An 18886-nucleotide genomic window follows, 5' to 3' on the forward strand; every position below is an offset into this window, starting at 1 on the left:
TATGCTGTCGACTGCGGTTGAGTTCTCTGGTGTTTTCCTGAATCAATATTAAGCATTACTTAAGAACATTACATTGCTATGTGGACATCTTTTAGATTTATGAAAAATCATTGTTTTCTTTAAAAGACCCCGAATGACCTCGGCTTGATCTTTCTACAGGCGGCCTATCAGAAGCCACCGCTTCTTCCCCGCCTGGCCTGTGTGTCTGTCCCTTTCACTGCAGGCTGTTTCATACTAATCAAATAATGCTTGTTCTGCCAATTTCACTAAAGCTGGAACCCCTGGGATTCCAAACAAATAGCATCCTAACTCCAGCAGAGAAGGTCAGGTAATTCCTGACCCATCCTGCCAGGCTCTCTTTTCTAAGGTTTAGATTCCACATATTTCCCGAGTTAGAAATCGCGTGGATGTAACAACTCTAGAAAAACATCTTCAGCTGAGGGAGGCTTAGTGCTTTAATATCAGAGGTTTGTTTTCCATCCTGCAGTTAAATGTTGAGTCTGATGAGAGATTCATGTGATAGAATGTAAGCATGGGGGGTAGGCAATCTCAGTTTTATTTTTCAAATAGGATTTATACAAATGATGTGGAAGAATTCTTTGCAGAAATGCCTTGGTTATTTGCTTCTTGAATCATTGCTAATCAGAATTCTTTGGAACAGTCTGTTATTGTTTTTCATTCTCCACAGTGAAGATGACATTGGGGATCAGGGGAAGAGGAATGTGTATTCCCTTCTGGGATCACAGAGTCCTAATGTTTAAGACTTGGAAGAGATCTTAGAGATGAACTGGACCACTGCCTATATTTTGAAAGATGAAAGAAAATAAAGGTTTGAAATGAGAAATGGGGAATTTTTTTTAAGAGAGAGAGGAACTTTAGGAAATTAAATGCTTCCCATTTTTACATTAATGCTCTGAGTTGTAATAGTTCCTTTGGTGCCCATATGCCAATTGGCAGTATATCAATACACGGGTCCTTGTAAGTATATTTTCTTTTCTCTGTATTTAAAATTGAGATTCTCATGTACAATTTACAAGTGAGAGATTTCTTTATTGAAAGTAATTATCAACTTTTTCATTTCTTAGTTTAATAAAATCCTAATCGAACCCATTGCCCTCCACCTAGCATATGGTATTATATTGTCTATTCCACATCTAAAATAGAGGCAAAAACTCAGCACTTTTTAAAGTGCCGGTTCAATTTCTTTGCATTTTTTTCATGCTGCTTCCAACATACAGCTGTCTAAGAGAGAGTAATGTGTGGCATACATAAAATATTCAAAATGCAATGAAAGAAAGGAAGAAATGAATAGTCATTAATGTTTTAGGATTCCGTCCACAAAAGGATTCTGACGGTGTTTCAGGTCACCTGAGGTTGATTGTCTCTTTCTGTGCTTTTGCAAATTCACTACCTACTGGTTGTTCAGAGCACATATGGTAGTTACCAAATTATTTCCTCAGTTAGAGGTAATATGCTTTGGGAAAGCAATCAAAATACCTGATTAGGTATTCAAGGAGAACTGGGACAGCTACCAAACCGATAATTACTTTAAAAGGGAGAGTCGTTATATTCCAGTTATGTTCTGATACTTGTCGGGATTTCTTTTTTAGGATTCATTTTCGTAAGCTACAGAGTTAGAAAAGGCTGGTTTGCTTCTTTCATAGAGGAAAACATTCACTGCTCAGCTGAACTTTCTGAATTGAGGATATGCTGTTTCTGTACTTTTAGAGAAATCGTAAAACAATTTTAAGAGTTTTGTGTGTAACAATATCTGCTTAACAATTTTGTGTACAATTAAAAGCTTAGGTTTATCACATCATGTGATAAATTCAGTCATTTTGTGAGGCTTTTAACTGGCTCTCTGGCCTGTGTTACCAAAATCTCTTGCATGTTGCTATATGAATTGTGTTTATCTTAAATTAATATATAAATTTCCCATATGATATATTCTATGTAGAAATAATGATATACATATCTTCCCCCTTTGTATATTACTAAACCCTCTTTTGACTAGAGGCATTTTTAGGTAACTCTTCATTTTTTATAATTGGATTTTAAAGCTCTGTACTTTTAGAATGAACTGGTGAAAATGTTAAAAGTACACTTTTAGATAATTATTTGCATCCTTTATTAATTACTGAACCAAAAGAATACAACCCACAGCTCCATTGGAAGATTTTTGGCATTCAAAAACTGGAAGATGTTGGTTTTGAAATGAAAGTAGCCTGTAATCCCAGCACAGTGCTTGCATCTAGGACATAGCTTAACCTACAAAAACTGCATTTTCGGACTCTGTAAACCTAGACAAAGTAGCATCAGCATTGGGGGATGCTGGCCATGAAGAGTGCCAGAGTTTACTGGCTTCCATTCCAGGCTTGGAGCGTGGGACGATGGCGTGACTGGCCGGGGACCTTGTTCTTGCAGTTGTGTGAGCAGCGGGGTCCCCAAAAGCTGCTTGATGGTGCACTGACTCAGAGCCCTGCTTTCACTGCAGCTCACCTCCTGAGTGTCCCCTTTTTAGTTAATTAGGCATCGCCAGGGGCAGGGAACCAAATGGCAATTGAGTGACAATTCCTCACTCCTCTCCTGGCCCCTCAGAGCCAACCATACAATTCGGCATGACACGGTGTTGATAATGATAACTGCAGCAGCAGCAGCAGGAAGCATTTCGTACTTGCTTGTGCCATACTCTGGGCCAGCAGAGAATGGAGGATGTTTGAGGATGTTTGAACCTCCCTGGTTCTGCTCTTTTGGTGGTTGTTGTACAGGTGAGGAAACTATAGTTTCACAGAGTCAGGTGGCGTTTATACAGTTGCATGCTCTCACAACAGCTCATGAGTGGCAAGGCTCTGAAATCTCATCAGGATGAGTAAAAGCTGTTGGAAATGGCAGTCAGGCCAGGCGCCATCCAAGCACCTTGCTGTTTCCAGGCAGTCGTTTATTAACCGTGACGATTGTGATAATCCTTTTTGTCCACAGAGAAGAGCTGCTCAGCCAGCCATCCGCAGAAGATTCACAGAACATCAGGACTAAAACATCCTCCAGTCTTACTGTTTGAATTTAAAATTGGCAAGCAATTTCAGGGCAAGTTCTGTTTGCCTGATGGTTTCTGCATGTACTTTAATAAAGAAAACTTGTCCCAGTGTAATGAAAGAGTAAAGGGCTCTACAGCTCAGCTTTGTGAAATGATATGCAGTGATGTCACTAAAATCCACCTTAGGTCTGAAAGGGGGCTACACTATGGTGTGACTGGGAAGCACAAGTGCACATAGACGTGCACACACACACAGAGACATACATAAAGCCCATCTTCCAAAATACTAGGCCTAGAAATAGCACTTATGACTGTAAAACTAGCAGTCTCATCAGAAAGAGTGACAAAGATGAACAGCCCTTTGGGCTCCTGAAATCTGTGGGCTTCTAACTTGCTATAACAGAGATTTTTTTTTTTTTTTTGAGACAGAGTCCCCTCTATCACCCAGGCTGGAGTGCAGTGGCATGATCATAGCTCACTGTAATCTTTAATTCCTGGGTTCAAGCAATCCTCCCACCTCAGCCTCCCAAGTAGCTGGGACTGCAGGTGCACACCACCATGCCCAGTTAATTTTGTTTATTTTTTGTAGAGATGGGGATCTCACTATGTTGCCCAGGCTGGTCTCAAATTCCTGGGCTCAAGCAGTCCTCCTACCTCGGCCTCCCAGAGCATGGGGATTACAGGCATGAGCCACCTCGCCCAGCCATACAACACACAAAATGTTTAAAGGCCCTGTATTAGGTTGCTGGGGCTGCCATAACAGAGGACCTGGAAGTCCAAGATCAATGTGTCAGCACGGCTCGTTTCTCCTGGGTCCTGCCTGCTTGGCTTGTAGATGCTGTGTCCTCCCTGTGTCCTCACATGCCCTTCCTTCTGTGTGTGTCTGTGTCCTAATCTCCTCTTCGTGTAAGAACACAGTCAGATTGGATTAGGGCCCATCCTCCTGACCTGACTTTAACTTAATTACCTCTTAAAAACCCTGTTTCCAAATAAGGTCACACTCTGAGGTACTGTGGGTTAGGGGTTCACCATGTACGTTGGAGATTGGAGGAGAAACAGTTCAGCCCATAACAAAACCAAACAGGAATATCTTAACCAGTTGCTCATCTTGTTTCTGCAGCTGCTGTGCTAGTTTGAGAGCAATAGATGCAGCCACACGGAGGGAGGCACTGGATGGAGAATGTTGCCCGCAGCTTTGAGCAGAGAAATGGCTGCACACCCAGAGAGAAGCTAGAACAACCTAGAGCAAAAATAGTGACCGACAGGGGTGGGTAACGCCATCTGATTTGTCCAGGGAGACGTGGATTTTTGGTAGCGTGCTTATGAGTCACCGTGTTGTGCCCTGCGCTGTGTACAGGGGACAGAGATTATTGCCACCACCGATGACTCTGCAGCTTGAGGTATCGATATGCTGGACTGTTCAGAGGAAAAAATAGCTACTTGTTCTTCTATCAAGTAGGGCAGGCAGGAGGACACAGGCAGGACTGCATCCTAAAAATAGCCCCACACCCATTTGGAGAGCTCTGGCAGCTCAGCCCAGGGCGCGTGGGGCAGCTCCTGGTAGAAGCCACTTTTGCTTCACCAATGAGACTTTGAGAATCTGAACTTGCAGGAAGAGGGTGTAGTGTATTTTCGTGTACTTTTCTGATTTCCCTTAAGCGATGGGGGAGATTTGGTTTTCTGTGTAAGGACATGTAGGTTCGTGGCTGTTTCTTAGTGGAATGTGCCCACGTGGACACTGAGCTGAAGTCGGAATGAAAGCCTGACACCTGCAACCTGGTCAGTGTCTCCCTTCTCATCACCGGGAAGAGACTCTTCCACACCCAGGTTTAGAAGGAAGGCAGCCTCACTAGTACCGTGTCAGAGGCAGAGAAGGCACCAGCAGAAATGACTTTTATAGTTAAGGAAACAAAACAGACACTAGTGGCGGGATTTTTGAGCCACATTTCGGAGCTCCTGGAGTCAGAGGTTGTTGCTGCCCTAGATGTGTTGATGCGATAGGCAGGAGGGGAGAGGATGGCTGGCCGCAAGTGTTAGTCCTTTCTTCTCCGCCAGTGGTTCCCAACCCTGGCAGCACATTAGATGCCCTGAGGAGGGTGCAAATTATTTCAGTACCAAGGCTGTCCCCTCAAAGACTCAGACTTTGTGGTCTAGGATCAGGCCCTGGCAGAGGCTGGTCTGAAGAGCTCCTCATGATTCTAATGGGCAGCCCGGATTGGAAAAGCTGCCTGATGCTGGCCATGGTCCACCTCCTCCCTCTCCACCCATCTGGCAGACACAGCCTCACCCACCAGTAACCACAGCCCAGAGCTTCAGAAGTGGTGATAATTAATCCCCCCAACCACCCCACCCCACCTGGATCAGACTCCCTGTCCTAGGTCAACGCTGACTCAGCGCCTTCAAAGCCCGACTTCTGTACAGATGCCATCCTAAAGCCAGCCTTCCTCCCTGGACTGCTTGTGTAGACTATGAGGGAGTGTAAACCCTGAAAAAGAAAATGTAGGGATGAGTCACTCCACCCTCGATGAGACGCAGCTGCGGAGGGTGGTGTGCGCGGACCCTCCAGAGCCGTGGCTGACTAATGAATACAGCACAGGAATCGAGTGCCTCCCGTCATGCAGGAACTTCCTAGGCGTCACTGGTGGATCAGATACACATCAAGTGCCTGCCTCTAATGGGGAGAAGACAAAACCCTTTACATTTGCTTTTGACATGCCAAGTGGCTTCATACATATCTTTTTGTTAATAGTTAGGAAATGTCCATGGATCTGACAATAGACAGTGGCCTGGGTGTGTAGTGGGGACATGGGCACAGTGGGGTCCTGGGTCAACAGGGTCTTCAGAAATTCTGACTGATGTTCTTAGAGAGAACACTCTACTTAAGGGTGATCAAGACTCGACATTAACATGGGGCATTAGTTACTCAATGCTTTTTGGAATATGGTTTCATTGCTGATAAATGGAAAGGGCAGGCATGCCCCCACACTGACCAAGAAGTTGTAGTAATGGCAGAAACGTTTCCAGTAATGTCTACACTTTCCTACTCGGTAAGTCGGCAAGCTAAGCTAAGGTTTAATTGTTCAGTTATTTTTTCATGGTTACACACATCATTCATTCATTCACTGAGCACTGTAGTGACATTGCCGTTGGCATTCCTGTAATGACCCTTCCCCATTCTGCGTAATGTCTGCGACACTCCCCTGGTCCTCTCCCTGGCCTGCTAATCCCACTCGGCTAAGCTAGGAGGAAACCAGCTCAGCGGGAGGACCAAGGACACAACACCGGGAGAGCAGATTTGGGACCAATCAGGTGGCAAAGGATTGGGAGATGAGGGTAGGTCTGCAGAAGCTGGAAGAAGCTACCCGACCTTGCCCCTTACCCGGCCAGCAGGTCTGGGCGTGGTCAGGGAGCCGCACTCACCAAGCCTCTTCTGTTCTTGTTCTCCAGTGCTAGGCTCTGCTCTCCAGCTCTCCTCCTCTCCAGCCCTGTGCTCCTGCCTCATGGGTGCCTGTCACCTGCTTAGATTCCTGCAGTGCCCACATCCAGTCTCTCTGTCCCTGTCCATCCTCCCTGATGCCACCTGCGTGGCTCCTCTAAAATGCAGACCTAGCTTTATTGCATCTTGTTATGAACCTTACGAAATAGAGCTTAAGTTTCCTAGCACTGTACATCCCTGATGGCATTCCTCCGTCCACCACAGCCCCCACTGAGGCTCCTCTTCCACCAGCCTCTCCTGCCTGGAAGCCCTCTTGCCCATGTTCACCAGGTGAGTCCCTGGCCATCCTTAAAAACCCTGCCCAGATGCCCCTAACTTCTCTGCAAACAGCTCCTCAACCACTTCTTCAATAAAAGCGGACTTCCTCCTCTGAACTGCGGAGGAGGAAGCTGTACATTGTCTACAAAAAGTTCATTTCTGTGCTTATCCTGACAGTTTACATAATTACAACTGTATTGCCCCTTCTCTTTTCTAAATGTCCAACACCTTGTATGTGCCAAATAAATGTTTGCCACAGGATCTGTTTCCCTGAGCAGACTCCCCATCCTCTTCGTTTTGCCCCTTCTTGCGATGCAACGTAAGAGCTTGCTGTGAGTCAGCTGCTGTGCAGAATGCTTTATGTGAACGACTTGATTAAATCCTTATAGCAGCCTATGAGGTGGGTGCTATTGTTATTCCCATTTTACAGAGGAAGAAACTGAGGCTTGCTGAGGTTGAATCATGCACTGAGCTGAGCTGCCGCCAGGCAACCAGTCCAGTGCCAGAGCCACCTGGTTCTGAGGAGGTGTCTAGTTGGCAAGTAGAAGCCACCCCAACCAAGTACCACGTGTAGTATTATTGTTCCTCATTGTACATATGGATGTTAGGAGAGTCTGTGCAGTTCCGTGGTGTGTGGTTTTCCTACGATACTCAGAATCAATCCACGAGAGGACGGATGGTGCATCCATCAAGTCTGACACGTGGTGCGGAATTATCAGCAACATTGGACAAATGTATTGGCCCAGATTCATCATAAGCTCCTTGTATTGATTGCGCAAAATGGATGAATGTGTTGATTGCTTCAAACCAGAGGAGAAAGATAATTATTACAGCTTTATTTATTCTGTATATGAAAGGGAAAGGCATTTTAGAGATTCTGAAAATAGCTCAAGAAAGAAATGCTTTCTGAACATGTTACATCGGTAAAATCACTCAGATTGAAGAAATGGTTACCTTAAAGTAATTTCTCTAAAATAAATCCTAATGCTTCATCACAGTATTTGGCAGGCATTCTCGAGGTGTTTCACTGAGTTCTTTGATGTAGGAGCTAAGGAAATACTGCCTGGTAAAGGATCAGTTACACGTAAAGTTGAATTGTCCTCAGCTCACTTGGGAATTGAAGGGAAAATTTCCAGAAAAATATTTTAAGGGTACTTTTCTTTTTTTGATCTTGAAGATCAGACATTTCCAAATATCAGAATATGGAGTTACAGAATTTACTATGTTTTGGTCCTCTAATAAAAAGCTGTGATTAATATTTTATGAATTTGGACATTTTGTGCACAAAATTATTAAGCCAATTATTTTTGCCTTACAGATAGATATGTATGTATTAGCGTGATTGCCTAGTGTCAGACTGCGTGCCCATGTTGCTTCGCATAAGATGTCTGTCAGGAATATTAAGATCTAGAGGCAGCTCTAACAACTCTCCTAATCTGACAGTAATGAACATCAATGACATTTCAAAATATCTGCAACAATATCACAACTGTAATGCGATTTTTAAACATTCGTCTATTGGTGACAAAGCCAAGGCATTGCTAATACTGCTGTGGTTTCTTAACTTTCAATCCTAATTATAGGAAGTGCTGAATTGCAGTTCAAAGTTAGTGAAAATGGAGACACTTTTCCCGTCCAAATGTATGTGCCAAGTAAAGATCAATTGCTGCAAGGATTAATTTGTGCCGGAGTCCTACATGATTAGTGACATACACTACTCTGCTTCTCAGCCAAGGAAAAATAAAAATATTATAGTGGAAACATCACCAGAATTGAGTGAGTTACAAGCTTAAATTAACTGTAACTAGTTGAGTATTAGAAGCCTTTAAAAGGTGACTTTTTAAGAGTCATCAAAATGCTAAATGAATCATAATGTATTTAACCCGGCTTTGTGCAAGGAGGCTGTTCTTCATCCGAGCCCTCTCCTGCAGCGCACAGCTGCCTGTGTCTGGCAGCGCCCCTGGAGTGGGAGCCTTCCTCCTCCAGGTTGGGTGGGAAAGAAGAGCACAGCAAAGCCAGAAGCCTTGTCCACAGTAGCGGGTTAGGGTCCTCCAGGGGAAGTGCCTTCATCCAATGTGAACAATGCCTAAAACTAATGCAGGAGAGCTGCAGAGACTGGAGGCTGCAACCCCACCCCTCCAGAGCCCTGCTGACTTCCTCTGATCTCTTTTATAATGTACACTGTGAAATATCATTATCTTAGAGAACTCATACAAGGCTGCTACTCTAACTGTAAAGATAAAAGTTTCACAACGCTTAAAGGACATTATCATAATTCACAAATAAAACTGATCTAATAAAAAGTGAGTTTGAGTTGAATTGAATTAAAGTGCTTATTTTATTAGTAATTTCATTTCAAAGGATATCCTGGCATCTGCCTTTTCATAAGAGAGATGGAGGGCTCTTGTTTATTCTTGATGATCAGTCAAAGAGAAACAGGCGGCCAACCACAGGAGTCCCTTCCTGCTGCCCCAGACCCCTCGAAGCCACCTGGAGGACCGCATGGCCTCGAGGTGTCTGGGGACACCTGCGGACTCCTCCCCAGAATTATGTCTTTAGTTGCACAAAACACAATGCATAGGATTTCATAGGAAACCAATTATACTTAAATACAGTTATCAGAATATGTTTTTAAAACATAACATGAATTAAAAAGCACTTTATTACCACATTAAATATTAAGATCTAGAGGCAGGTCTAACAACTCTGCAAATCTGACAATAATGAACACCAATGACATTTCAAAATATCTACAACAATATCACAACTGTCATGCGATTTTAAAATATTTGTCTATTGGTGACGAAGCCAAGGCATTGCTAATGCTGCTATGGTTTCTTAACTTTCAATCCTAATTATAGGAAGTGCTGAATTGAAGTTCAAAGTTAGTGAAAATGGAGACATTTTTCCCGTCCAAATGTATGTACCCCGAGGGGTGCGTGGGCCCCGGGTTAAGAATTCCAGGTAGTGTGTGGCTCTAGGTGGTGATGGCTGTCTTGGGAAAGATCTTAAACCTTATTCTGCAGCTCAGGGCCAGAACAATTGGGATCAAGATTTAGTTAGCCCAACAGGTGTCTCAGTTCTCCCATGTTACTGTTGGGTGGTGCTGAGATAAAGCCGGGGATCTGCAGGCAGAGGCAAGGCTCCAGCCCCTTCTCCCTCCTGAGCATGGCTCACTCTGGGGCAGGCACCCACCTCCCTGAGCATCAGGGGCCTCCCCTAAAGGCAAGGAGCATAAACCCAACTGCTCACATGAATCATGAGGTTCGAAGGAAATGATGACATGTGTTCCTTGCATAGAGAAGGTGATCAATAGATGTTCCTGCTTCTAAAGAAGAAGGAGATTTATTGAATTAAATGCACAGAAATGTATGACCAAGACACAGCAGCATCCAATCTGCTTTCATAACGATGAGTGTTTCATGGCAATATTCACCTCCAGGTGCCTCAGGTATTTCCATACATGACTGTATTGTTACAGATATTCACAGGAAACTCAGAAGAACTCCTTTTTGCCCTCTTAAATCTACTGCTGTGGACACTTGTTGTTGCCTTTTCTGACTTTTCATCATCAAATCACTTTGTACCATCAGGGACTGATTTATGGGATTATGTTATTGTTCTAGTGTGGATTGATAGCTGGGTTTTTTCACCTCTTCAACCTTGGTATCATAAGAATTCCATTACATTGCTAACATCTTTAAACTGGCTTGATTTCTTTTGTTGGTGTTAAGTTAGAAAATTACATAGAAGAATATTCGTATTTAAAACATTTACCTCTGTACTCTAAATGCACACCAAATGTCCTTGTTAACCATTAAGTGTTGTTGATATTCATTCTTTGTTACAGAATGCAATGCCCACTTGAAAACTTCTTGGCTACCATTTTGCTTCAAGGTGAAAAGCCGGTTCATAAATCAAATGTTAAAATTTGTAAACAGTTGTGGACTCTAGCAATTATCACAAGTCACACAGAATGAACATCGACTGTTTCAGTACAACTGAAAGAGAATTTCACTGTAGTCAATTACATGGATCCTTTCTAATATTAATACTTTTAGGAAAGACCCTTTCTTTAGTAGAATTTAAGAGAAACCTAGCTGAAATATTCGGCCTGCAGGAATTGCCGAGTTTCTCAGAAACACCTGTGATGTGATATGTGCTCTTATGGCAGTTGGAGGCTAATCAACAGTGGAATACCAATGCCTGCTTCACATTCTCGTAACTGGTCAGTCAACTGAGGCCTTGAGCATTGGCCCAAAATCTAGGGTGAGGCTTTCTGCATGTGGGAAGAGACTGACTAGCTATCTCGAGGGTTCTCCCCCAATCTGAAGACTTAAGTGGGTAGAATCTGCATTGTCACAGGACAGGGTGTGGGATACAGTTAATTGATCCTCCAGGATTTCTACGCTTTTTTTTTCGTATTCCCAGTGATTTTCCCATAGTTTAGAAATATTGAAATGTCCTCATCTGAGATCATTATAGGCAGAAAGCATCCTCCTGTCCCCAGTGTATTTCAGCCCCCAACCCGCCCCACCTGCATATCATTCTAGGAAGGAATATTATCCTTTACGTGGAAATGGAGCCTGCAGTGATATCTAAATCAGTTCCTGGGCCTGGGTGGTGTTGCCATAACTACTGATCTAGATTTGTAGTATCAGCAAATAGAAACAGACCTGCCCTACAGTGCTCAGACCTTTTGTCCATATTTATTTATGTCTCCTTTTTGCTTCTGTTAAATACATTATTTAGCTGTCACATAATCTTTCAGTGAGATGATTCAAATCACCCTATCCCCAGAAAAATCTTAAAGGTCTTCCATCCCCACCTTGGCTCAAGTCACACACCGTTTAGAGGTCTCAGGGTCCCATTGGTTTCCTGGCTCCACCGAATGTCCCATTTGGATAAGCCTCAGGCTCTCCCAGCCCTTGGCGTCCCCAGCTTTGTTGGAAAGGTGAACATAGCAGACTCTGCAGCAGCTGTTGGTCAGCACTTGACCTTATAGGCCCTGATGAAGGCCAGTAGGCTGGACAAGCCCAAGCGAGGGTGATGGTCATGTAACCTCTACAGGCCTTTCAGACCACCCCATGCTGTCACTGTGACCAGAAGATGCTCCAAGACTTCAGAACTGGTTCTTGGTCAGGACTCGACCAGGAAAGACAATCTCAACCTAGGACTCAAGACCCACACGTGGGAGGAGGCGTATGAAGAAAGCAGCCAACGGGCTACCCTGAGAGTCAGGGACCTGGCATCAAGAAAGGAGGGGGATCTGCCGGCAGCTGCAGGGCCAGCATTGAGGTTAAGGGCAAGGGCAAAGCAGGGCCCCCTCCCCACAATTTGCATTCAGCTCTCCTGTGGACGGGGCATGTGAGCTTTCCCAGAAGCTCAGGCAAGGGAGGGATCCTGGACTGAGGAGTGAGGCCAGTTCCTGTGTTCTTAAGCTCCCGAGGGTGGCGTGGCTGAAGCAGACCAGCGCTCCTCAAGGAGCTGCCAGGGCCCAGCTCCTCCTGCTTCTGCTTAATGAGAATTGCCCGGGGGCATCTTCCCTGTGCTGCCTCATGGGGAAGCATCATCAAGGAGGAGCTGTCAAGTGCCAGGTATGAGAGGCCACTAACCGCAGGGTTGGACAGAATGACCTACTGAAGGGCTCGAGGAAGAAGAAGGCACCCTCACTCAGCGTGCACTTAGGGCAGAATAAGCCTCACCTAAAATCCCTGTGGGACTTTCCCCATAGAGTTCTGTGGAAACTTCCATACATCACCATTAAATTAAGTTGCCCACCATTAAATTAAGTTGAGGGAAATGTAAGATGTCTGCTGCAGGAAAAGGAATCTGACATTTCCGGCTTCTGAACCTAGCATGAAAGGCTGATGTGTAATTTGTTTGGTTTTCACAAAAATAATGTTGTGCAATTAACCAGTCTTAGGCATAAAGCACAGTTTGAGTGAATGATAAATGGAAGGCAGCATTTTCCGTAAGTAAAAGCTTTCAGAAGTGTGCATCTCTGAATCATCCATTTCTTTGCTACTGACTCTTTTCCTTTCTTCTGATGTTGTTATTTTCTTGACATAATTACAGTAAAGATTGGTACATTGTGCCCAATCTTAATTGTATCTCCCTTCAGTCTCATTTATTTCATTATTACCTGCTATTCCTTTAAATCAGTAAGTCATGGTATTTACAGATTGATAGGTATTCTTAAAAATATTTCAAATTGTTCTAGAAGGTTTCACTCTGAAATAGAGTGAGTAAATTCTTTTATTTATCCCAGAGCTTGCAAACATGTTTTAAGTGTATAATACAGTGACCCTAAAGAAAGGCTGGGGAAAGAATTTGAGTTTGGAGGATAGCAGTGAAAAGAGGGCCACGCGAACAGGTGAAGAGGAGCCTGGCATGTCCTTGGTGCAGGGCCTTGGGTGAGGAAGGCGCTGAGGAACAGGGTGGTGCCCTCACTTTTCTGCGTGGTGCAGACTGCAAACGCCCGTGATTTTGTGACCACCACCCCCTCCCCACACTCTGAGAGCAGCAGGACCAGGAGCCAGACCTTAAACCCAGGTAGGCTTTGTATTCATGCTGTTATTTTGCACCAAATTTTTGTTCCAGATTATTCTAAGGGCTTTTTTTTCCCCTTTGAGATGGAGTTTCACTCTTTTTGCCCAGGCTGGAGAGCAATGGCGCGATCTCAGCTCACTGCAACCTCCGCCTCCCGGGTTCAAGTGATTCTCCTGCCTTCTAAGGGCTTTTTTAAAAACACAAACACAAATGTTGAGAATTACATAATTAAGTAGAATTGGAAAAAAGGCCTAGCAAACAAGGTCAGTTGTAAACCCAGACCTCGGTGATGCTTTTGAGCTGTTGAGTGATGTTTTATGCTACAGTTGGCACCTGCTAACCACTCAGAGAAAATTATCTTCCCAATACATGACTGTTGTTGGTCCTGCAGTAGGAATAATGAAACTGCAAAAGATTTACAATCCCATATCAAAAAACAATTCCAAATTCAAGATGACAAGATGTCTCGCAAGTCAAAAGGAACGGGAAATAGCTCCCAGTGCGTTCCCATAGAATCAGAGCACATACGTTGTGGTTTTGTTTGTTCCTGTGTCTGATTCGGTTCTGAAGGTCTTTATCAGAAGTAGCTGATTTCACTGTCTTGTAGTTGAGGGTTCTTGGCCACTGCTGGCTGCACTTCTTCATTAGAGGATCTTGAACAGTTTGTGGAGGTTGGAAAGAAAGAACAAGGAGATGACTTACGGAGCTCAGAGCCAGTAACATGCTGGCAACCAGCAGGCCCGAAAGGGTCCGCAGGGAGGACTGTGTCTGCCTTCTCTGGGCTTCAATGATGGGTGACACCAAGTGCCTCAGGTCACCCTCAGTAGAATTTTAAATGCTTTAATGATGCCTCAAACATAGAGATTGATTTGGACTTAGAGTGCAGCTAATTTCTGCTCCGGGTATTTTAACCTCTTGCAGTCAGCCGCATTCATAGCTCTGCAGGGCCATCTGTGCTGGTCCCTTGGTAAGAAGCTACAATTCAATGGATTACCAATAGCACCCTCATGTATGACTGCAGAGGCACTGTCCCCAGGCTCAGGCACTTTTTAACTATAACTAGCATTTTAGTTTTCTTTTTCTTTTCTTTTTCTTTCTTTTTTTTTCTTTTTGAGACAGTCTCACTCTGCCAACCAGACTGGAGTGCAGTGGCACGATCTCAGCTCACTGCAACCTCCGCCTCCTGGGTTCAAGCGATTTTCAAGCCTCAGCCTCCCGAGTCTCTGGGACCACAGGTGTGCGCCACCATGCCGATCTAATTTTTGTATTTTTAGTAGAGATGGGGTTTCACCACATTGGCCAGGTTGGTCTCAAACTTTTGACCTCAGGTGATCTACCGTTCTTGGCCTCCCAAAGTGCTGGGATAACAAGCATGAGCCACCACGCACCATCAGCATTTTCGTTTTCTGAGACCTTTAAAAAAAAACAACAAATATTTAGAATTATATAATTAGGCAGAGTTGGGAAATAGAGCTGGAAAACATTTCGTTTTCTTAAACTTTTTCTTAATGTATTGCAGAGCCAAGTGAAGTGGCAGACAGTAATGAGGCTGAGTCTAAATAGGAGTGAATATTTTCATTTCATAACAGAAAACTGGGAGATGAGCAAAAAGTAATTTTCTCCAAGACCCAATCTCAGGATCCAGTGGTTCTCAACCTCAGTTTCCACTCCGCAGTGCCTGGGGGTGGAGGGTGCTGTGCACCTCGTTTCAACAGGAACTCTCGGGGGGGCTCTGGGATGCTTCAGGGTGCCCCACTCTGCACCCCCCAGCAATTCAGACACAGCTGCTCCGTGTCCTGGAGAGGAAAGAGCCCCCCCGGGATGACCCCTCGCTCACTTCCTGCGTGGGAATCGCTGCTGGAAATGGACCCTGACAGTCTGGGCTTCCCGAGGCCAGCTCCAGGGCGCAGCAGAAGAGCTCTTGCCCACCTTAAACCTGCCTCCATGAGGGTGGAACCTGGACTCCTCGCCATTTCCGCATTTCCACGTTTGCTTTTTCCCCCGTGCAAAGCGTTTCCACTTTCTCCTCTTAGTGTATTTGCTCGTTTTGTTCCCCCTCACTACCAGCCTGTCTCCCTCTGCTGTCCGGGGCCCCAGGTGGCCTCCCTCCCCTCACACTCCCCTTGCACCCTCTATACTCCCTTCTTGACCCTCCCTCTTCCTTCCCTCTGCCCCCGCCACCCTCCCAGGGAGGCGTGGAGGGGCTGAGACCTCCCCAATGACTCAGCAGCCAGGGTGGTGCAGCACCCAGCGTCTTCACAGTGGAACTAGCCACTTCTTCCTCTCCCTGTTTCCTCTTCCAAAAACTGGAACCAGGGTCACCTCCCAGTCCTTGTCAGCACCAGGCAGCCATCATGAGGAGCGGGCTGCTCAGCACTCAGGACGTGTGAGCTGCCCACGAGCCGCCTCACACCCCAAAGCCAGGTGTCCTCTTGGACTGTCCCCGACCCATCTGCCTCCTCCCACGGCCTCTCGCCTTCCCCACCTGAGAACATGCCACCTGCAGCTGGCTGTGGCCTGTGGGCCTCCTAGGGGGCTGTGTCCTGTCTCCCAATCTGGGGCTGGACGCTCCCCCAGGTGGGGCTGGGCAGTGTGGCCCCTGGCGGGCAGCAACATGGGGCCTGCCGGACCAGCCCAGCCCCGCGCCTAGGAAGCGCTCAGCACCTATTGTAGAATGAGGTTGAGTGGATGTCCTTCAGGCACGGCGAGATCATGAACCGTCAGAGAAAGATGAAGGGTATGGAGTGCACCGTAATTGCAGTGTCAGGAAAATGGACATTTTTAGCCACAAAGCCAGGGCCATCAAAGGGCTTTCTGGTGATGCTGACTGCCAACGGCATGTCACTCCAGCCCTGCGTCGTGTGTGCCCTACGTCATGTGAATTATCTTTCTCTAAACACCGAATTGATTGGTCAGAGTGTTTTAGTACGTGAGAATAAGCTTTATGGGGTTTTGTTTTTAATCGTGTGCCCTTGAAATGTCATCATACCCTTCGCCGGAAAATACACCAGGCAGGACGTTTGAGAGAGGTTTGTATTTTGAGTCAAGAGGCAGTAAGTGGAGGAGTCTGCTCACTGTTCTGGGACTGGGACTGTCACCCGGCACATGAGGCTTTGCTGTTTATTTTGTTAAGTAACTGAATGTTAAGAGTGTGTCGTTTGAATAACTTCTCTGTAAATACCTTTTATTTCATTGTAGTCCTTCCCTGATTAGAGATTTCTATGCTACTGTGTAAATTCATTCTCTTCCCACAATCTCTCTCATTCTCTCTTCCCCACCCCCCCACCCCCCGCCTCACCCCCTGCTCTCTCTCCCTGTCTCCCTCCCTCTCCTCCCCTTTCCTCCTTCCATTCAGTTGTGACTTTTATTCTTGGAGCCTGCATTAGCCTATATTATTATTTGAGAGCTGCTAAAACAAAGTCCCCACAGGCTGGGGGCTTAAACGACAGAAATGCATTCTCTCGGTCTGGAGATGGCAAGTCTGAGATCGAGGTGTGGCAGGGCTGGATCCCGAGGCCTCTGCTTGGCTTGTAGATGTCATCTTCTCCCTGTGTCCTCACAGGGTCTGTCTACTCTACCTGTGTCTGAATTTCCTCTTCCTAGAGGGACAACAATCCTGTTGGATTAGGCCCCACCCTGATGACCTCATTTTAAGGTAATTATCTCTATAAAGACTCCATTTCCAAATCTGGTTCTGAGGTGCTGAGGGTTGGGACTTCAGCATAGGAACTTGGGAGGACACAGCTCAGCCCACAGGAAGCCTTGCTTTCCAAGCACGTAGAAGTTTATGTCATTTGTCTTCTTTCCTGCAGCTTTTGCCTCGCAGATGTCCTCCCGTTTGTCTTTGCCTGGGTTCTCTGCCCTGCGGGCCCCACCGCCCCAACTTCTCCACCTGCGCTGCCTGCAGGCCCCCGCGCCCCCCAGACTGTGTTCCTTCCCCCTTTGTTCCTGCAGCATCAACACATCCCTCCTCACAAACTTTAGATTTTGCAGGTTTATCTGTTTTTCTTAGCTGTCCCAGAATTTTTTCTTTCTTCCTTTCTCAGATCACTGTATCGCCTTTATCTCTTATGCCTGACTTTTCCCTCCACCTTCAGGATTCTTCCTGCCTTGTCTGCTGGGCATCTCTCCTTGCTCTCGTGCAGATCAATGAACAGGGACTCGATCCATCTTCCTTGGCACTTTTCCCATTTCCCTGTGATCCCTGGATAACACTATTTTTTGTCTCACTTTCCCTTGTCACTGTCTGTATAAATCTCCCCCATCCCTGTTCTCATGCTGCTCCTCTGCACGTGTCCAAGGTTAACAGTGCTCCTTTCTCTCCTTGCTTTCCAGCCACTGCCGTCTTGAAAATGCCCTGCCCTGGCTGAGCGAACCCCCTGCCCTGTTCCCTCGTTCTGGTTCAGAACATCACCTCACCACTGCTAACCGCTCAGGGAAGCCGGTCATCCTCCCTGGAGCTGGAGCGGGGGGCGGGGTGGGTGAAGGGATACTCCTGCTGTGTGCACTGGCCTGAGGGCGGAGAAAGAGGGCACCCGGCAAAGTGAGAGTGTGGAGGAGAGGAGTCAGGCAGGCAGTGTAGACACTCAGGCGGGACAACGGACAGGGGCTGACTGGTGAATCCTTATTTCAAACAACTGCCTGGAGTATCAGTGAGACTTGAAGGTGGCTCTCCAGTGAGGAGCTGAGGCTGAAATGATCCTGGGGAATCTTTTCATTCCGTTGGTTTTGATGCTCACGTACCAAGTTGATGCTTTTTCTTCATCACCATTTTCATCATTTTAAACGTTTTACCAAATTTAGATGGAAGATGCTTTCTGAAAGCCTTCAGTTCTACTTCTTATAAGAATTTCACTCATTTGACTTACAGTTACTTATGGAAATGATCATTAGTTGTTAATTTTATTGATCAAACTGTGTGAAACAAGCACCTACCAAGAGTTTGAGGGATACACCAGACCAGTCACAAGGCACATCAGAAAGAAGAGTTATGTTCTGTCATTTGCACTTTACATGCATTCCTATTTGACTCAGAAATAGACAAATTCATTAAAATATCCTCAGTTAACACCACCAGTCTGCCACAAGACTTGAGAAGACGGTAGGATGGCCTTCGTCATGATTCCCACAAAGGCTGACAGACTTGTGCGTGCAGCCAGCCCACCGCCTCTGTATCTCTTCACGTTCTTGTTTGCCCAGCCTCCTGTCTCTTGCCTTCTTGGAATCTTGAACTCTGCAAGAGCAGGGCCGACTTGGTTTCCTCTACCAGCATTGATGGAGGGCAGCAAATCTGCCTGAGCTCTGGCTGCGTCTTCTCCATACCATTGTTATCTTCCTGTGTCCAGATGCACAGCTGGGCAGGTAACACTAAGCATCATATCCATGCTCAGGGACCCAGGCCAATCCATTCCAGATGCTTCACTAGTTGAGGGATTTTCCATAAACTTCAGAGATGTCAGAATCCATCAAAATATTATATGGTTGGGTTCTTTATATATGTGTATATAAACATAATCTATATTTTATACATTTATATCTAAATATTT

The 18886-nt window shown here is 45.6% G+C and overlaps 1 protein-coding gene across 1 annotated transcript in view; it reads left to right on the plus strand.

The window, feature by feature from the left end:
• UBE2QL1 (ubiquitin conjugating enzyme E2 QL1) overlaps positions 1 to 18886 on the plus strand; it is a 45280-nt gene that overhangs the window by 2464 nt on the left and 23930 nt on the right. The gene's annotated exons all lie outside the window — the stretch shown is intronic.

Source organism: Macaca mulatta, chromosome 6, assembly GCF_049350105.2.
Source record: "Macaca mulatta isolate MMU2019108-1 chromosome 6, T2T-MMU8v2.0, whole genome shotgun sequence".
Lineage (NCBI taxonomy): Eukaryota > Metazoa > Chordata > Mammalia > Primates > Cercopithecidae > Macaca > Macaca mulatta.